Source organism: Dermacentor variabilis, chromosome 9 (assembly GCF_050947875.1).
Source record: "Dermacentor variabilis isolate Ectoservices chromosome 9, ASM5094787v1, whole genome shotgun sequence".
Classification (NCBI taxonomy): domain Eukaryota; kingdom Metazoa; phylum Arthropoda; class Arachnida; order Ixodida; family Ixodidae; genus Dermacentor; species Dermacentor variabilis.
In genome coordinates this window covers 126,367,639-126,384,965 of record NC_134576.1, presented here as the reverse complement: position 1 = coordinate 126,384,965, position 17,327 = coordinate 126,367,639, and the positions used below count along the sequence as shown (strand labels likewise).

Below are 17,327 nucleotides of genomic sequence, written 5' to 3'. Positions count from 1 at the left end.
GCAGCAAGAGGTTTGCATACCAATCCTAACAGAACGTTCGCCATCGACACCACTGTCAATGGAAGTCCACGATTTAATACCTGCAGGACAACGTTCTTTGTCATTATGCAATAAAGAAACCAAAAGACTTTAATATTCGTGCATACATTGCAATCGAAGCGAGATTATCCCTTCTTAGTTGTTTTCTTCTTTTTCTTTTTCACCTGTTTCTTTTTTTTCCTCTTGAAGTGTTACGAAATGTTGCAAGCAACCAGGCAAGCCAGTATAACTCGACGACTACGAATATCTTCTTCTCTATCCTTTCGAGAATGTGGCAACCAACAAAACTCCGCGCCGCTCCTTCAAACGTAACCACGATAGCCGAGAGCTGAATATAGGTTCTCTTGCGGTGTCCTCAGCGGATACCTGCCCAAAAGCTCCGGCACAGTGAGCGCCGTCAGGCTCGACGAATGAGTCTTCAAGCACGCCCCACCCCACAAGGTTTCAATTGCATTTCAAGTGCGTGTCTATTGACTTCTATAGATTCTCTGTCTAGCGCACCTTGACAATAGACCATTGTCAGCTGCAACTATTTTCACATAACGCCGACAGAAGACATCGCAGCAGAAGGCGACGAAGGGACTACTTCGGTTTATGAAGGAGACGGGCTTGGACAAGCGGCTGTGACAGTGATGTCACGTACCGCGTAAGAGTGACAGACTGTAACTAACGATGTGTGTGCCGTGTTATGTGCTCTCTATCTCTTCTCCCCATCTTTCGTTCCCCATCAAGCTCCCGTGTGTGGGGTAGCAAACCAGTTCAGCTAAACTCGTTAACCTTCCTGCCTTTCCTTCTGCATTTTTTACTTCCTTCCTCCTGTCTCTGCAACTGACTGTGGGTGACTGACTATTATTTTTCTTTTCTCTACTCCTCTGTTCTTCCCTCGTCCCCCTGCCCAATTGTAGGGTAGCCAACCGAGCACTTCCTTGGTTAACCTCATTGCCCTTCCCTCTTCGTTTCTCTCTCTCTCTCTCTCTCTCTTTGTCTGCATGCGTGTAAATTTCATGCGCAATTTTTGTTAGGGACACGCGGGAGCTGGGCATTCGCGTTGCACGTACACTCCGCCCATAACCATTCCTCGCTAACTAGATTGTTCACTTCATGCTTCATTAAGTGTAATAGATGGAATCTTTTGCCACTGAGTATGCTGACGATAATTTCAAGGTTTTAGCCGACAACGAGAGAAACCACGGGGAACGAAAGCGAGGAAAACCGTTCCTGTCATATTACGTGAGGTAACTCCGCCGGATCCCTCCGCCATTTAATTCGAAATCCTCGTGGAGCTGCTCGTATGAACTAGGAAAATATACGCTGCTCAGATTACAGTATGGAGTTGAACTCCAGACAGGGCAAGCCGTATTTCGGTTGAGAGGAACGGAATGGATAGTGGCTCAGGCTTCCAGCTTCACGTGCGAATTAAAGAACAAGTTTGCCATTACATAAATCCGGAGGGCCCATTATTGTATCTGCGCTTTGCTGAGCAAATAGCAACAGCGCTAATGTTATATTGGATTCCGAGGTTTCACGTGCTGAGACTTCGATCCGATTATAGGAACGAACTATTCCGGGACTCGGGATTATTTCTGATTATTTCCTTACCGGGCTCCTAGGTTTAAGTAGACGCGTTCTTTTTTTTTTCTTTTTTGTTTTCATTTCACTCCCATCGGACCCACGACTTCATGATCTCGGCAGTGCAACGCCATGAGCTGTGGTGGCGGGCAGTACTACTTTTCGAATAAGTCAATGAATTGCTCTGTCAATTAACCACACAACCTACTTGAGGCTCCTTTTACACCAAGAGCGAAACTCGAGGAAGACAGAGGTTTTCTTTTTTTGTTTGTTTCTTGCTGGCAGAATCTGCCGGCAATATTCCTCTGTCCGAGTGACACATGTCAAAGGCTGCAGGGTCTCAATCCCATCACAATGCTTTCAGCAATGTATTAACACAAGGAGAGACTAATGACGTGGGGCAGATTCGAACCGGGGCGCTACGGGCTGCGCGTCATTCACCCCCACATCGCGCTGCTACATCCCAGCCCCGCGGCTCACAATTCACGCTATTCGCAAGTGGCATAGCTGCTCCCCGCGAATATACGCTATACATTTACCACCGCATTTTCTAAGCAATCGTCTTTCTTGAAGACGACCGGCCAAGTGAACCCTTTTGACTCGCTCAGACACTCCGCGCGCGTGCGAGAACTCACCGCGGCTATCTCTCTATCTTATCTTTCTATTCCCTCTTTCCCATCCCCCAGAGTAGGGTACAGCAAACAAGATGCATTTCTGGTTAACATCCCTGCCTTCTCTCCTTATTTCCTCTCCCTCTCATTCATCTCTCTATCTTATGTTTATATTCCCCTTTCCCATCCCCCAGAGTAGGGTAGCCAACCAGAGGCATTTCTGGTGAACATCCCTGCCTTCTCTCCTTATTTCCTCCCTCTCTCTTTCATATCTCTATCTTATCTTTCTATTCCCTCTTTCTCATCCCCGGAGTAGGGTAGCAAACCAAACGCATTTCTGGTTAATATCCCTGCCTTCTCTGCTTATTTCCTTCCCCTCTCCCTTATCTCTATATCTTACCTTTCTATTCCCTCTTTCCCATCCCCCAGAGCAAGGTTGCAAACCAGACGCATTTGTGGTTAACATCCCTGCGTCCTTTCCTTACTTCCTCCTCCTCCTCCTTCTCCTCCTCCTCCTCGACTGATCCTCCACTCCACCGATTGGAGCATAACGCTGCCTCCTCAACTTATGAAAACGCTACATTTCGCACAGATTGCCGTGCTTGATAATAAAGCGTAGTGAACGCTTGCGTGGAAGGGTGGCGCTGCTCTCTGCTTTCTTGGGCATAGGTGTAGCGTTGAGTGGAGGGACGTTTCGATTCCGACTGGTTAGAAAAGAGGTATACTGCGGCCCCCGCCCCAAATTATTCCTTCATACAGAGCCGTACAAAAGTAAAAGCCAAATGATCGAGTGAGACACATACGCAATTACGTGAACTGAGGAAGAGTAGGCCAACAGCGGAACTCTCAGTTAATAGTGAAACTTTCGAAAGGGAAAATCGTCTTGTATGTTGAATATCGTCTCATCTATTGAAGTCAACGTATTACATACTATATGAAAATGGATTTGATCTGATTTGACTTATTCTTCTTCGCCAATGCCCCCAGGAGAATGAGTCAGGGCTGAATAACATAGTTACGCTAGCTCTGGCCGAACGAGGCAGCAAGATGTGATTGTGTGTAGCATGATGAACGCGATTGATATAATCGTCTCGATCCATTTATAACCGCAGCGACAGCTTGTCTCGAGAGTAATAAAAGGGAGAAAGGACAAAAGAATAAAGAGAAAGCTGACTCACCGTGACGAAGACAGGCAACAGTGTTATTGCTTCAGCCGCTTTCTGCAAAGAAAAAAGAAAGAAAAGAAAGGAATAAAGCAGGAGAACTAGCCGCAGTGTTCAGCAGTAGAGTCCGACAACGACGGAGCGCACTCACAGCTAATAAGGTAACCAGTTTTCGCGCGTAACCACCGCTTCGGAAAACAAACTTCGCAATCCTATCTCTGACGCCCCGCCAAAAAGAAAAAAAAATATGAGTACAAAGAAAGCACCCGATTTGAGCGCTACATTATATGATTTCCTGGGGCAAAGCAACGAAGAAAACGCACAAAGGAGGCATTCACGTGAAAGGTTTGGCGCGTAGGCGCCCTTAATTAGGGCGTTTCGGCAAACAGGGTCCACTAGGACATGATGAAACATGCACAGGCACAAGCACTCGTAATTAAACACGTATCTGAGCAAATTTCTTTAACAATTAGTTGGAGCATTTTACACTATAGTGTAGACACACTACCGTAGATGTACAACTCGCAAGTGAGACGTTGGTGACGAGGTAGGTTAGGTTAGAGCCGCGGGGCTGATGTCGACACCTTGAGACGCCTTTATCAACTATAGAATGACCAAAAGGCTTCGAAATTTTTTACTTCTCGCTAGTGTAGTTACAGTGTTAAATAAAATATAAACGAGTTTTTCGCCTCGGTTACGTCGCCGCTATAACACTTCCACGTCACCAGATAAATAGATAATAAATTGCTTGTTGCAGTAGCAACACCACGTGCTTTGGATGAGCAGCGAGTCTTTACACGTTATCGCCAGTGCCACTGATTTCGCCTGCGCATTCTGGAATACGTGTACACCCTGAACCAATGCTCTCAATTTTACAAACTCAACCGGAAGACACCATAAATTAGCTCCTAAAGCATCCCTGTTTGCCTCGCAAGTTTCTTAACACCTCGCAACTCTTCATTCATCTAAACGTGACTGCGCCACTGATGATAAGCGTCACCCGGACCTGACAGGTTTTCACGAGTCAGCGAACGGTATCCGTTCACAAAACGAAGACAAACGCGGAGGCGCGCGAGTCCGCTTGAATGCTCAAATATCGCGGAACCTTTTATTCACGAACTTAGAAAACGTTGGTCGACTCGACAAACTTTAGTTATACTCTGTCGCATTCATGCACCTTTCCCGCAGCGAATTCTGTCACCTCATTGTAGGATGGCGCATATACTCAAGGACTTTGCCATTGCGCACCGTTGCCCATGTGCCAGAAAACTCAGTGCCCAATTTTTTAAAAAACTTATTCCTTTATTTTTCTTGCGCCTCCCTCCTCTTTCTCTCCCCAATTCACTTCCCTACCCAAAGCAGCATGTAAGCGATGTCTATACGCCTGCTAAAATCTCTGCCTTTCATTAAAAGCCTCTCTCTCTCTCTCTCAAATATCGTGGCTGTTGAGGACTGCGGTGAGCTCTTTCGAGAGTGCAAAGGAACAGCTGCGAACAGTTCTTTTATCTTCGATATTATTGTTGTTAAAGGAAAAAGCTAATTATCATTTTTTCCACGACGCGATAATCTTTTCAAACGAAAGTGCATCCTATACAATACATCATATTATAAACAGTCCTTCATTCCTGGGACCACTATCGATTAGGACAACTTGCGATGTGATATTGCCCCTTAAATCGATCTCGCACTTCTCGATTCGGTAACCTTCCGCTTACTGCTGAAATATTTTGATCTTTCACCAGGTTTACTCTTTATTCTTCTATGTCGTCCAAGGTCGAAACATCAAGGCGCTTGCTCAAACTTTGTTCATTATTGGTGTAAATTTCAGTTGCTTTCCATTCAAATGCTTTAGCTGTTACCTTTTTAATATTTCTGTATTGACGGTTTTTTTTTGTATATTATCGTGACATATATTGCATTCATGATTTCCTTTTTCCCTCTCTTTTTAAGTAAACTTATACAAGCAGATGATTCGATTTAATCGCTGCAAAATTTCCGTAGCTTGTTTCTTACTTGTCGCTGCTGAATGGAACAGGCAACACAAGTCGCTAAAAACGGGTACACCTTGTATAAAGGAGTTATTACGACCCTTGACTGGCGGCCGGGTTCCTGAAGCATCGTTCAAGCAACTGCCGAGCGCAGCATCGAAATGATTCTGCTCCGAAGACCGCGTAATGAAGAGGCTGTAACGGTCCATGCGAGACGACGCGCAAACCAAGCGTTCTGACGCTTTCCGTCTCCTAAACAAAGCGTGTAGCACTTACGGAGGGGGGGGGATGCGCTGTAAACCAGAATCACGAATTATCCGATCAATCGAATCGCTTCTCCCTAATCGAAGATTCTGCATATCGACAACTCAGTGCGATGCAGCCAAATCCTGCGGCTCATGACAGCCAGTCAGCAAAGAGAACCGGCCGCGTGTTTCAGTTTCAGTTTATTGCGCATTGTAGTGTTACACAAGTGGATTGCACGCACATACATACATACATACATACATACATACATACATACATACATACATACATACATACATACATACATACATACATACATACATACATACATACATACATACATACATACATACATACATACATACATACATACATACATACATACATACATACATACATACATACATACATACATACATACATACATACATACATACATACATACATACGTACATACGTACATACATACATACATACATACAGAGAGGGAGGTCCAAAGTCAAGGGACTGTGGAGTAGACCTGTTAGTATCGAATAGCAAATCTAAACACACAGCAGCCACATGTAACTACAAAGGGAAAAAGAGCGTATTACTGGAAGACAATGAAGGAAGGCAACGAGGGAAGACAACGGCTCGCCCATTGTGCGCCACTGATCCTCCCGTGACGAAGCTTTCGTTCAGTCGGCGTCGAGTAGGGGTCGATCAGAGGCGGACAACGGGCAACAATGCAACGCAAATGGATGCGTCTAATTAAGCTCGATGTTGGAGTTTACTTTGTTATTCATTTCTCGCTAATATAGATTGTAAATGGGGTGCTTTTTCAACGTTCCACTTACACGTATGTCCCTTCACGTTTATTTTGCATAAATTCTTGCCCTGTAGCGCGCACTGCGTTCAATAACAAGCGGCTGTGGTGCGGTGACAAAACGAAGTCAGTTCCTCAACAGCCTAAGCTCAGCTTGGCCGCGGCAGCGTAAAATGTAAAGTAACAACAACACGAAAAAAAAGTTGGAAAACGATAAACAATTTTACGATATGTATACGGGGGGGACATGCGAGCTTTATATACAGGTAAACGTAACACAGTGACAACATCATGTGTTGTGAACGCGGTGCAGGGGCAAAAAAAAACAACAAGTCATTCATTTTCTCCATCTTTGCAACGTCCCAAGACGTGTAGAACGAAACAGGCACACAAAATGACGCAGAGCACATCGGCGACGAGACACAATATATGAGAAAGCGGTGTTTAAGAACGACGATGAGGAAGGAGACGAAAGAATGAGGGGAAAGAAAAGGAAGGCTTTGAGAACACAACATTTCACTGCAAATCACGAAATTCATTGCAAAAAAAAAAAAAAAGAATTGCAGAAGAATCTCTGGCGCTGGTGTTCACGAGAGCTTCGAGAGCGGCCGTTTCTGCGAAAACTGAAGTGACGGTATGTGCACGGATTCAACTAAACATTGCTCATAAAAATTCACACGGCTTTGTTGACTATGCAAATTCGATCACATTCATGAACACATCGCGTTATAAATCCAACAATTCGCACCTTTGTGGTGCGCTCGCCTTGACATCTACCCGTACGCGTAACCTTAACGAAAATTTTCTGCGTTATAAGTGGCACGACTGCTTCACAATATAGGCCAATAACGGCAGATTCGGCGTAGCGAGCCACAATAAAGCCACAAGGATGTCTGAAGCCGCAAGTTCGAAGATGCGACAAACGAACGTACTAACCATCATCCCCATACTTGCTGAACGACCGCAGCGCCGCAGTTCCTCCTAGTGGCTTAAGTGGGAAACTGTAGGTTGAATACAGGCGTAAGGGGGGGGGGGGGAGCCAATAGAATCGAAGCAGTGGCTGTTTTACAAATGCGCAATTAGAAATCAGGTTAAAAATGCGCACTTATGGAGAAATGACACGACGGAAGGAAGGTACGAGCAGATGCTATAGTGGTCAGGCGAGTCGTCGATGAGTGAGTGAGTGAGTGAGTGAGTGAGTGAGTGAGTGAGTGAGTGAGTGAGTGAGTGAGTGAGTGAGTGAGTGAGTGAGTGAAAACTTTATTGAATATAAATAAAATAAGGCACGATGGTACTCACTGAATGCACACTACTCATTGCATTAAAATAATGTACAGTACTTATTGAATGAAACACGGCCGTCGGAGCGTGTATAGTGGATGAATGGATGGATGGATGTTATGAGCGTCCCCTTTGGAACGGGGTGGTGGGTTGAGCCACCAATCTCTTGCTGTTATACTGCCTAATCTCCTACCTACGTTAAAAAATCAAGAAGAAAAAAAAGAACACTATGAACTCCCACACCCAAATTTTCTGATCACCTATTGCGAACTGTGCTTTTGTACGTCTCCGTTTTTTTTGTCGTTTCCCTACTTTTCTTCCACCAATCCTCCAACCGCCTCTTACTAATCCCTATTGCGGACATGTTTACTTTTCTACGTACTGCTCTCGCTGAACCCAAGGGCTTCAAGGAGGCCAGTGGTGCCTAAATCGACCGCCGCGTTTAATTCCGCGAATATGGTAACGCGTTAATCAAGCTAGTGCAGCATTGCGGGGTGTATAGCTGACGATACGAAGAGACAAAACAATGACGCACGTGAGCTTAGGCTTCCTTAATAAACGACCCTTCTGCAACAGTAGTATAGGGCTACCCTTATGATTAAAGGAGGCGCTGGGAAGGCGGAAGAAACGTGGGAAGACGTCACCTCAATTTTCTGTTTCAGCCAGCCATGACGCCACGCCGTTTGACAATGTCTACGAGAGTGCAGGTGTAGGGCCAAGCGTAATCCGCTGCCTCCAGAGACGCCGCAGAGGAAACCTCCTGGCCACGATCCCCGATCCAGACGACCCTCTTCTCAAAGGGCTACGCCGAGCAGCGCAATCCTCATTAAGCAACGCCATGCGCAAGATACGCCAAGAGAGGCGGCACTATCGCCCTGTGGCAGTGACGACGGCAGCGCAATCAACTTACTAGGTTTTTAAGAGCGTTGAGCGCAATGACAACATCCGACAGCAACAACTTCCGCAAATGAAACGCTGCGCATGTCCAATGGAGGTGCGGACCACCTCGTGCGGAAACGTGAATGCCTGTAGACATTACGATGAAGTACCGGGTTAGGGCAGGGACTTGGCCCAGCCACGGGCTAACGTCTGACACTTAACTATGAAGCTTCGCATACTAAGGCTCGATAGAGAGTTACACCTAGCCCGATCTCGCTTTTCCTTGCCCATTTGCCCAAGTGAGCCCCGAATCATCATTTAAATACATCATTCTCTCTGCAATCCTTCAAGGGTGCGTGTTAAGGACCAGGTATCAGTCACTCATTAAAAAGAAATGCACACTCTTTCGGGGTAACCTTGCCCTCCAGCAATAATCGTCAACAATTTTTCGTCCGCATTATTTCGCCCCTCGCACTTGCTGCTTTCTTCGCACGAAAGTTTCGTTAGGCTGACACGCACATGACATGTGTGACGTGGGAGTACCCGGAGCGCTGAGTTAAAAAGATTAAATTGTGGGGTTTTACGTACCAAAACCACTTTCTGATTATGAGGCACGCCGTAGTGGAGGATTCCGGAAATTCTGACCACCAGGGATTTTTTCACGTGCACCTAAACCTAAGTACACGGGTGTTTTCGCATTACGCCCCATCGAAGTGCAGCCACGTACCGTGGCCAGTATTCGAGCCCGCGACCTCGTGCTCAGCAGCCCAACACCATAGCCACTGAGCAACCACGGCGGGTGGCGCCGCGTTAGAGAAGTGATTGCACGCAAAGTAAATTACGATTACTCTTTCGGGGATGAGTTAAGCTCCAAAAGGAGCACATTTTTTTTCCCTCAAGGCGCCACGGTGTACCTGTCGATCCCAAATAATTCTTACAATCAAACACCTTTAACCCTAGGGCAGTCCATCTTCTTTACAACGCTGAACTGTTCTAGGGATCCTGAAGTTCAAACTAGAAAAAAAAGACAACAAGAGCAATAATGAATAGCGCGAAAACCTCGGCTGCAGCCCACAGTCGGCCAATCACCTGGCCAAGCCGCAGTGCAAGCCCCGGGGCTAGATGTATAGAGAGCGGCTACCACGCTGTACGCACTCCCGAAACAAGCACACACGCTGCTTACTCGGGGCCCTCGTTCCCTGCCCGGCCCGACAACGCCGTTTAAGGCGTGCGTAAACAACAGACGAGAGCGCCAGGGGCGCCTGAAGCGGTGAACAACAATCGGGCGGGAGCTGCGGCTTTCTGGCGGTGACCGCCGCGCCAGTTCGGCTGCCGCTGGAGGGCAGGCAGGCGGTTCATTGTGGCCGCGATCTTTGTGTGTGTGTTCGCCGTAGGCGATGTACGATCAGCGTGGTTCTTTTGTTGTTTGTTGCCTGTCCTTTTTTACTATCCGCGCTCGACGAGTAGTCGGCATCTGGAGACGGTGCAGCTACTCTTTTTTTTTTTCCCCTAATTGACAGGTGTGCACAGAACGATACAAATGTTACGTTTATATTCGAAAGCTCGCCCTTGTGGTATAAAACGTCAAAAGCATGCGTGTTTAAGGTCGTGTACATGAAAGGGGAAAAAAATTCACAACCACCCATCTTGTGGCACGAAGCTACAAAGGAAACCCGTACGCTTTTCTCAGCAAGAAAGCTTCGCGGTTGAAGCAAAATTGGTCCTCATCCGGGATTCAAACCCTGGAACAACCTTCTTTGTTTTCACGTCTCATCGTCTGCTTCTTTTTCTTTTTGTCATTGCTCTTGCCACGCTTACACTGATTTCAAGCACACCACGCTCCGGCTCTTGATGCGTGCACCAACTTATAGAACAGCAAGAGAAAATTAAAAAGAAAAAAAAAGAAAGAGGATCCACGAAGCCCAGGGGGGGAGGGGGGGGGAGGTCTCCGCTGCTTGAAGTGCTCCTCGAGTAAAAGGCCTGGTAATCCCCGTAAGCCTCACCATGACAGGTGGACTCAGACCGGCGTGAAGCGCTCACGTCTCGGTAAGCTGACGCTGGTTGAAGGAAGACGCTATCCAGAAGCCCCCCCTCACCCTTCTCCTCCCTTCAATTTTCTTTCTTAGTTATTTACTTTTTTTTCGTTGCTTGACCCTAGTGTTTCGTTCCTTCTCTCATCAAAGCTGACTCTCCTTCTTCCTCTTGTTTTTTCTTTCATGCCGAGTCCGTGTCCAGAAACAGAAATCGAATTTCAACCTGAGGCTGTCGCCACTGTACCAATTATATAGTTGCACACTGTCTCATTTGGAGCAGCCCACTCCCACTCCGTAAAGCCGGCGGTGCAAATCTTGTACGTTTCTTGAAGGTCTGCAGTAAAAGGTGCGACCCCCCTTTCCGTTGTCGCTAAAGGGCTCTCTGAGCAATCAAAACAGGTGTTAAGAAAACATAGCACAATGAAAACTTCCTAAATACCGAAAAATTCTGCCACACTCCGTTTCTCTGATGACGAAGCGTCGCGTCCCTTTGTGTTCTTCGTGCCGCTTTGGTTGCATGCACGGATGTGTGCGCACACACACGCACATGCACATACTCACAAACCCCCAAAGTGCACACATGAACGGGGACGCGCATTACACTCACACGTTCGAAAACGCACACAACGCGCACACGAATGCGCGCGCGCGTTCTAACAAACCCACCAACGCACTCGCACGTACACACATGCACTCAGACACAGAAGCACACACACACACAAATAAAGTAGCCCTAGAAACCGATTGTGAGGCGAACGCCGGCTGGGTTCCTCTTCATTCCCATGTCGTCGTCACAATTACTCTACCAGACCGTGATGTCGTGCCTAGTGTTTCAACATTCCGCATTGTTGATCTCGACAGAAACCTATACATCCCTCGAGGCGGGCTCGCGATTGCCCCGACGAGAGGCGACATTCTCGACGCAGACAGAAAATCCTCGACGAAAAAGGGAGCCTGAGCCGCGAGGCACAGTACAAAGCGAATCTGTACCGCCGTCATGTTTGTTCCTGCCTGGGCATTTCTATTTTCTTTCCCGTTCTTTTTTTCATCTCTTGCTGAGCGACCTCACGCTTGAGCGGTCCATTGCTCGATGAGATGAAGCAACGTCCAAGGTTTCAATACATATATGGTAGAAATATATCCCTCACTCCAACGACGCTCTTTTCGAGAGAGGTGCGCACCGTCGATTTGGAAACACCATGACGTGCTCATCAGCGATTGCACACTCTTCAGTGCTTTCCTCCGGTGTATAGACTCGTCAAAAGTCGTCCTCGCGTCGAATGCTGGCACGCGAGGCACGTTCATCCTCCAACAGGCAGTGTACCGTACGAAAAAAAAAGGAAACGGTTGCTTGCAACACGAAATGCCTTGCGCGTATAGGCCCACTATTTTTGAACGCGGTTTTGTTAAGGCCATGCATCGCTGGTCTTTAGCTATAGCATCGCCGTTACGAAATTGCGTTTCGCTGATCCATGGGAAATCAACTGAGGTGTAGCCATCTGTGGAGTGTCGATATGATATGTAAATTGTGCCCACTCAGTCACAGCACCATCAGCTGCATGGAGTAGAACACAAGAACAAATATACATATAGCTAACGTCTCCAGATATCAGTTAACTAACCGTCTTCCAATAGCGTGCTGTCTATTTCTTCAGGTGACTGGACAGTCGTCTGCTTTCCGAGCAGACGTCGCTGGAAAACGATCCCCAATGGTCGTTGACCCTGGAGTTGGTGATTGCACTCTTGCACATTTTCGAGTGCGACCGGGCCTGCCCGAATGCGGTGAACGCGCGTGCGAGTGCTCTCATTTACCGCGTTCGGTCGCTCAGGTGTCAGCGCAAATTTTGACGGCTAGAGTGAAGCAATTGTAACTTGCCTTCTTCTTATTAACGAGACAGCAGGAAGGAGCTCGTGTCGCAGAAAAGCCGGTGTCGTCGGCATCAGCGGCGTTGGCCGTGAGCGAAAAATCGCGGAAGGCAATTCATAAATAAAAACAACTTGCAAGATGGGCTGGGTGGGAATCGAGCCAGGGTCTCCGGAGCTTGAGACGGAGACGCTACCACTCCGCCATGAGCTCGATGGTTCAAAGCAGGACAAAAGCGCCTCTAGTGAATGCGGTGTTGCCTAAGAAACGGGCCGTAGAAAGTTATACTGCGGTGTATATCAGTAATTATGAGCATGTAAATTACAGAAGTCGCAGGTAAACGAGGAGCGAAGTACGTTTGCGCTACATTTCTTCTGCGCTTGGCGCACATGCAGAGCCATCTTGCAGCAAAACAGAAGACCCTTGGCTCGCAATGTATGGCGCTGCCCCTACAGGTGGCGCGCCACTCGTCCGCTTCTCCCCTTCGTCTCGCCAAGAGCATGCCGGGCGAATGAGTGGGCGGTGCGAACGGGATGCGATAACGCTATCGCGTTCCACTCTTGAAGGCGATGCTTAAGCGTCCTCCAATTTTTTCCTTCCTCTCTTGCGATGAATTAAAAAAAATCACCGCCCAAGTCCTCCCTACAGATGGTTAAGGAAGCTGAAACGTGCAGCCCCGGTGTTCATCTCTGGGTTAACCCCGACAGTTCACTAAACAACGGCTTGGTAGGCTGCCGGATTCTCTGTACGCAGTTGCTGCTTGCGCTCGACTGCACAAGCCTGTTCTTCTGCGCAGGCTGCAGCATCGGCACGGCGTAGACGAGCTCGTTCCAGGTTATACTCGCGGCGTTGCTGATCGAAAGCTGCCTGGTCCTCAGAAGTACCCGTTTAGAAGCCGGAGAGAAACTGCTGCGAGCGCACTCAGCTGCGATGGAGAGCAACGACGTCACTACTGGCGCAGCCAATCACGCGCCTCTCTTTCTCTCCTTTTTTCGCTCATTCGCATTGGGTTGCGTCGGAGGAGTTTTCGTCGTGCAGGCGATAGACAGACGGACGCACGAATGGGCTAGCCATATACAGCTTTGCTGTAAAAAAACAATGCGCAGGTTTTTGTACAGACGTGATACCACTTCAGCTTGCGTAACAGAAGAAAATTTGCGTAGTCGCTTCATGTTTTCATTCTAAAAAAAAGTTTGGGCGCTTGAAGACATCCAATTCCACCACCACTCTCACTTTCTCTGAAAGCGCATAACGGGCAAACTTATTTACATCCTTCAAAGTGCGAAATGGTGTAAATATGTTTATAACACGCATGTTTACACCTAAACAGGGTGTAAAGGAGGGAGTTATAGGTATATATGTCGTATATATATATGGTGTATATATATATGGTGTAAATCGATTTACAGTGCAGTCCGAGATTTACAGTGTAGTCCTTGCCTTGTTTGCAGATTTACGTCAAACAATCTGTTTGTCCCTGCCGAGGTGACCATGCTAAGTGGGAAACGCTTCTTCATCATCATCATCATCATCATCATCATCATCATCATCCTGGTTACGCCCACTGCAGGGCAAAGGCCTCTCCCATACTTCTCCAACAACCCCAGTCATGTACTAATTGTGGCCATGTTGTCCCTGCAAACTTCTTAATCTCATCCGCCCACCTAACTTTCTGCCGCCCTCTGCTACGCTTCCCTTCCCTTGGAATCCATTCCGTAACTCTTAATGACCATCGGTTATCTTCCCTCCTCATTACGTGTTCTGCCCATGCCCCCCCCCCCCCCCGCCACTTCTTTTTCTTGATTTCAACTAAGATATCATTAACTCGCGTTTGTTCCCTCACCCAATCTGCTCTTTTCTTATCCCTTAACGTTAGACCTATCATTCTTCTTTCCATAGCTCATTGCGTCGTCCTCAATTTAAGTAGAACCCTTTTCGTAATCCTCCAGGTTTCTGCCCCGTACGTGAGTACTGGTAAGACACAGCTGTTATAAACTTTTCTCTTGAGGGATAATGGCAACCTGCTGTTCATGATCTGAGAATGCCTGCCAAACGCACCCCCGCCCATTCTTATTCTTCTGATTATTTCAGTCTCATGATCCGGATCCGCAGTCACTACCTGTCCTAAGTAGATGTATTCCTTTACCACTTCCAGTGCCTCACTACCTATCGTAAAGTGCTGTTCTCTTCCGAGACTCTTCCGAACGCTTCGCTAGAGCCGAAATAAACCCTTTGACAGTGCGGGCTTGCAATATAAGCCGAGGTAGCTTCGTAGCTATGGCACTGCGCCGATGAGATCGATGTAGAGGCTTCTAGTGGGGCCGCGATACGGCCGCATTTTGATGGGGACGAAATGCGAGAAACGCTCGTGTACTCAGATTTAGGTGCACGTTAAAGAAACAGCATGCGGTCAGAATTTGTTCCAGAGTCCCCTACTGTGGCGTGCCTCTAAATGAGATTGCGGATTATGAGTGCAGAAACGCTGAATACATCTAAATTTGAAGGTTAGTGACGTTCATCGCTGACACTACAAAGTATTCTCAGGGGGATGACATTTCCCGCCTAGATCAGTCGAAGTTCAATCCGCCTGTAGCAATGCCTACCATGGTTATTACTATGGCTTTCATTTTAGTTTAATTAAATGATTGGTGCAGTGCTCGCAATTATTCTCGAGCAATGAACGTGCTCTCAATTTTCTTTTCTTAAGGGTCACCGGCGTCAACTAGAAACTGCAGTTGCCTTTTGCAGTGAGTGTTCCAGTTTGTCTCGTGCTAGCATGTACCGTTCCAATCCGTGAGCCAATTTCGCTCAGTATGAGCAGGGCAGAAAATCTCGAGTCAGGGACCCTGGGATTGCGCTGGAACTCATCTAGAAGATACACTGACGAAGCCGTGGCAGTCAGCTTTGGGGATTGGCTATCATTGGAACGGCAAAAGCAATAATCAATCACAATATAAGCAAGTCAGGTGCTATTCTGCAGGTACCCGAATATTTTTTCTTCGAGGCCACTCCTTCTGCCTCATTGAGTAAGAAGTTCTAACCGTCATTTCTTCATGAAGAAAAATCCATTTGTCCTCCCGGTCTTCTCTCTTCTTCCCTCGAAGTGTAGGCCGCAACATAAATCTAGTTTGAGTTTCATAACGTCAACCGGTAAGGAGCTAAAATGAAATTTACCGACGTCTGGGTCTCGCTTACGTTCAAATAAACCCGACGACATTGCCATGAAAAACGAACACTGCTATAGCGAAGAAACTCGCGCACCTTCGGTAAGCAAAAAAAAAAAAAATATTCAAAAATAAAGTAACCAACTCAAGAGAACAAAATTTTGTCGCCTCGGAGTAAAGGGATCGTAGAAGAAATGTATTCGGCGCACCTTGGTATATTCAGAGACGAAAACAAACAAAGAAAAAAAAAGCAGCGAAGAAAATCTTTAGTTCCGACCTCAACATCGGGGGAACAGGATTGGACGAGCGCACTGCTGCACTCCTAGGCTGGAGGAGCTGGCGACTCTTTGGAAATCCTCGAAAATCCTCTTTAGGGAACTATGCCTCGTTGGCGCTCCTTTGAGACTCGAATGGATGGCTCCGAAGAAGGAGGGAGAGGAGGAGGAAGTAAAGAGAGGAGGAGAGTCCGGCGGCGGTGGTGTTGGCGGTGATTTCGTTTTCCCGGCGCAGAAAATACTGCTTGCGGCGGCGTCCGATCAATATCCGCGCTCCCGCTGTGGTCACAGGGGGGGGGGGGCGGAGAAGATAAACCCTTTTGGCTGAGGCCAGCCTTGATAAAAGTGCTCGCGAGCTGTCACACCGACGCTGGATCGGCACAGGCTTCGCAGAAGGCGAGCCTCCCTGTAGCACTCGTAGCGAGCACTGACACTAGAGTAACAAAAAAAAAATCGCGTGGGGCGGGCTTCTCTTTTTTTTTTTTGCCATTTCCAAGCCTGTCATGCTTCTTCCTTAGCCAGTGTTACTTAAATGACGGTGTAATGATGAACCCTTCAACAGTAGTTCAAGGCTCAGAAGAGGAGGCCTGAAAAACTGTTGACTTCGTTGTGTTTCTGTTGAGTTTGCATTGCTCTCAGTAGGATATTTGTTGAGTTGCAGTGGGACGTCGTAAGATTTTTGTAATGGAAAAACGTTCGTGCGATCGCGACAGCTGTACAGTGGTGCGGCGTAAGCTGAACTCGAGAGCTACCAAGCCGGTGTGGTTTAATAAGAGCTCGCAAAGCGAGGGATCTGACATACACAGTATGTTAGTCTCTGGTTTAACGCATTCTCAGTCGGTAATCATGATGCCTATAATACTAAACGTGCATCTTGCGCAGCACGTTTATTTCTTGAGTACCGACTCACCGGAAGTTCCACTGTAGTGAGCTTTATCTGCATAAAGATGGAGGGAGAGATACAGAAGAAATGGGAAAGGGCAGGGAGATCTACAAAAAGAGAAAATTTTGTTTTCTAATCAACGCTGCGAACAGTAGAAGAGGGGGAAGATAAACCATCGGAAGGCAAATAGGTAGCAAGCACATCTCTAAGAAAAAAAAAACGTTATATGAGTACTGCGGTGTTTCCATTGAGGTTGTTACAATTCAGAATTCAATAGATTTCAGTTAAGAAGAAATTGAATACTGTACGCTATTTTTGCAACTGCTGTTTGCTACGCGCACAACCTTCAAAGTAATGTAATTAACCACGCGACAAGTTATTCTACCTTATGCGACAGTATGCATACCAAAGTACTTTCCAAGAAGCGTGTCAGTGCTTTCGTGACTGTCTGCTGTGACGAAACGTGATGTCGGCACTCCCAACTCATCAGTTCAAAAAGTAGTCGGCCATTAAGACGACCTGACCCA

General features: G+C 47.1%; 1 long non-coding RNA gene across 1 annotated transcript in view; it reads right to left on the bottom strand.

Annotated features, from left to right (window-relative positions):
• The window catches only part of LOC142557434 (uncharacterized), a 193,703-nt gene that overhangs the window by 83,155 nt on the left and 93,221 nt on the right, over positions 1–17,327 (bottom strand). Inside the window, exon 2 of the long non-coding RNA XR_012822771.1 lies at positions 3,398–3,439. This is a non-coding gene — a long non-coding RNA (uncharacterized LOC142557434). The remainder of the gene's footprint in view (positions 1–3,397; positions 3,440–17,327) is intronic.